General features: G+C 46.2%; 1 pseudogene; it reads right to left on the minus strand.

Moving 5' to 3' along the window:
- Nucleotides 1-363: 363 nt before the first annotated feature.
- LOC123154965 (putative receptor protein kinase ZmPK1) lies at nucleotides 364-2,789 on the minus strand (annotated as a pseudogene).
- Between the last annotated feature and the right edge of the window lie 915 nt (nucleotides 2,790-3,704).

The raw sequence follows: 3,704 nt of genomic DNA on the forward strand, positions 1-3,704 counted from the left end.
TCTTGTGGCTGCATGATAAATCAGGCAATAAAACTGACTATAGGTTGATCCAACCTACTATTATGTTAGATTCGATACATTTCTGTTTGCTATCAATCTAGCTCACCTCACTAGGAACAAAGATTTCTTCAAATAGCTGAAAGTAGATGTGTTCTGTTATATTGAGTTCAGCATCCAAACAGAAAGACAAATTGAAATACTTCTTTCTAGTTAGTACTCCATCTTAAGAAACTAGGTATTGACACAAATCCGGAGGGCCGCTACATATGGCAGGGATAAGGCTTGCAATGATTTTTCTACAGCGTCACAGAATATTATTCTTACTTCAGCTAGATGTGAAAATAGTAAATACAATACTGACCATTATTCCACAAGTGAAAGCAGAGTTTCGACCACCTGGCTCATGCTCGGTCTTCTGCTCCTCTCCTCTTGCACACATGATATTGCCATCTTAAGCATTACTATCGCTTTCGAATGGTCGAATTCTCCATCTAGTCTGTGGTCGACAAACTCCAGAAGCCATGACTGGTCTTCGCCTGCTAGTTTCTCTTTAAGAATTTCAGTAGAGCATCTAACAGCCATTTCCACCTCCTCCTCACCCTCAACCAGCCAACTGGAGACCCGAATCCCCTTCACTAACTCAAGAAGCACTACTCCATAGCTGTAAACATCGGCCTTACCAGTGATTGGAAGATTTAGAGCCCATTCCGGTGCAATGTATCCTCTGGTCCCATGTACCTTTGACAACATCAGTGCTCTTGATCCTCGCTTTTGTAGCTTAACCAGTCCAAAATCTGCAATCCTGGGCTCAAAGTCTTTGTCTAACAATATGTTCTCTGGTTTGACATCACAATGCACTATCCATTCAAGGCACTCATGGTGGAGATAGGCGAGTCCTTTTGCCACCCCAAGTGCAATATTATACCTTTGGTTCCATTGGAGCACAGGAGATATGGTCTGATGGTCAAACAGAACTGTGGCTAAAGAACCATTCTCAATGAATTCAGAAACCAAGAGCCTGCGTGTCTTCTCGACACAAAACCCCCAGATTCTGACCAGGTTCATATGATAAATTCTGCCTATGACGCTTACCTCAGACCTGAACTCCTGCTCTGCTTGGATCACATCATTTAGCTTCTTCACTGCGATCTTCCTTTCATCATCAAGGACTCCCTTGTAAACTGCCCCTGACCCACCACTTCCTAGCTCTTCTTGGAAGCAATTGGTTGCCTTCTGTAACTCCTTGTAGCTAAATATTCGGAACTGGCTGGAAATTATCGTGTAACCTTCATCTATAATCTCTGGTCTTCCCTCCCATTTGTGAACGACCCAACACCCGGCGATGATTAATATAACTTCAATGAAAAGCAGTGTTAATGCAGAAGAAAGGAAGTAGCCAAACTTAGAAGAGCTATCCTTGGACATTGGCGATGAAGTGTTGACCTCTTTTTCATGAACTTTGCATTCATGGGTTACTGTAGAAGCCACTTCTGGCGAATGCAGCAACCCCTTGGGAACTTTCAGATAAATGTCAGTGGATGGATATGTCAAGTTCCTGCCATTGAAAAGGTACACCTTCGTATAACATTCACCTCTTCCCGGATGGTAAGCATAAGCTTGGCAATCAACTTCGTCCAGGCACATGCGTCTGCAATACTGAATCGGCACCTGATCAGCGAAGTCCAGGTCATACCCATAGAACACAGTGTCTGCGAGTTTTCTGAATGAGAAATCCTGGGTGGTCGTGATGTTTGTCTCGTTTCTTCTCAGTTTGTGTGAGTTGGCTGCTATGTTTGACTTGCGCCTGCACCCTTTGCTCCAGTCGCTTGCATCAACCACCTCGAAGTCTTTGAGGCAAGAGCACTCAAGCTTCGGTAGGTATGTGCAGATGCTATTTTTGCCACACAGTCCATGTATATCGCAGACTCGGCTGAATGCCATCCAAGAGACCAACCAATTGCCTGTTGTCTCGTTTAGGCTGTAGAGCCTAAGGTTGCCGTCGTAATCTAGAGTCAACCTCCTCATGACCTTTTCACCAAGATCACAAGCTTCAAATTTGAAGCTGTCACTCGATACAAACTGGCCTGTCTCTTGCAGAACAGCATAACGGCTACTATTGAAAGTAGTCCTGAGATTTTCCCAAGGTTGGTTGGAAGGATTGGGCCAATATATGCTACTAATCTCAGGGCCATTGTAGAAGAGATTTAGCTCATTGTTAGTGTCAAAGTGTAACGTATAGAACCCTGAATAGAGCAAACCCCTGGCAGATGCTGACACCAGCTTCGTCTGCCAAGTCAGTGGCTGCGATGGCAGAAGCGTGTCGGTCGGCCAGTCGAAGCTCCTCCAGAGGCTCCGACCGTCTGGATCCGCGACGACAAGGTTGCCGCTGTCGAGAAGCTCTGCGCGGCTGGCACGGGTCGCGGTCGTGTTGGTGCTCCAGACGGCCGTGCCGCTGTAGTCCAGAAGGGCCAAGCCCCCGTCTTTCCTGAAGGTGAGCCACCCCGAGCCATTCACCGGCCCGTCGCGGTTGGCCGTCCAGGCGACGGTCTTCCCCGACGAGCCGGTGAACCAGATGGAGAAGGCGAAGGCGTTGGTGGCCACCCTGTAGAACCCAGCGGCGAAGGCACCGCTTGGCGACACCAGGATGGCGGTGGTGGTGCCGTTCTGGATGGAGACCGGCGAGAAGCCTCTCGCAAGGTAGCTGCTGCCATGATCCGCTGAGAGAGCATTTGAGATCAGCATGAAAGGAAGGAGGTGGATATGAAGATGTTGGCTGCTCTCATGGTCATGGCAATCATTTGGCTCTGGTTACTTCTGATGCTTCAAGTGCAGAGTAGGAAGCAGGCACCTAACCTTGTGTGCTGCAGCCGTATATATACATCAGACTTATGCTGCGCGGCTGTGTGTGCAGGGACAACTCCTGACTAGATTGTAAAGGGATTGGACGGCAGAATCATTTCGGGTATGTTTGTTTGATAGCCAAACTTTACGACAAGTGCGGCACATACTGTCACTTTACGCGTAAAAAAAACATACTGTCACTTTGGTGCACGACTCCATAGCGTATATGTTCCTTTCTTCTGCAATACTCGAGCAGGTATCTCTGTTTGTTAGCGGAGAATCAGAAGTGGAAGTGGAAGTTGGAAACCGGCCAACGTTACTATTACATAAAAATAAGTTGAAAACCAGGCAACCTTTTCCATGCTTTCGATGATTTGCCGCTTACCCCGAAAAGTGGAATATGCTCGGAAAAACAAGACCGAAGGAAACATTTCCATCTCTCAATTCAATCAAGCAAGCAAGTCCGGATGACACTAGTCTTTATTTAGTGTTTCCCCAGCTATTCAGCCATTACTTGCATCTCAGGTTCTTTGTACCTTTTTCAGTGACATGCGCACTGAGGTTTCAGGCATAACCGAATATTTTGAGAATACCGCTTATTACGTGAATTTCTTCATCTTGATGTACTCAATCCATTCAAATTCCATAATTCCACCGCTATTGCCGTTTTTGAGTTCCTGTTTAACGACGGACCAAAGAAACCAACCAAGCATACCTTTCCTTTAATGGAGTATCTTGGGTATGGTACTCTCTCTTTATTAGCTTGATGTTCAATCAGCATTCCTTCACGGGGGCCTTGACCTGATGTAAGTCAAGATTGCTATTATCTTATTAAAAGTAGCCGCTTCTTTGACTCTAGAATT

This window comes from Triticum aestivum, chromosome 7A (assembly GCF_018294505.1).
Source record: "Triticum aestivum cultivar Chinese Spring chromosome 7A, IWGSC CS RefSeq v2.1, whole genome shotgun sequence".
In the NCBI taxonomy this organism is placed as follows: domain Eukaryota; kingdom Viridiplantae; phylum Streptophyta; class Magnoliopsida; order Poales; family Poaceae; genus Triticum; species Triticum aestivum.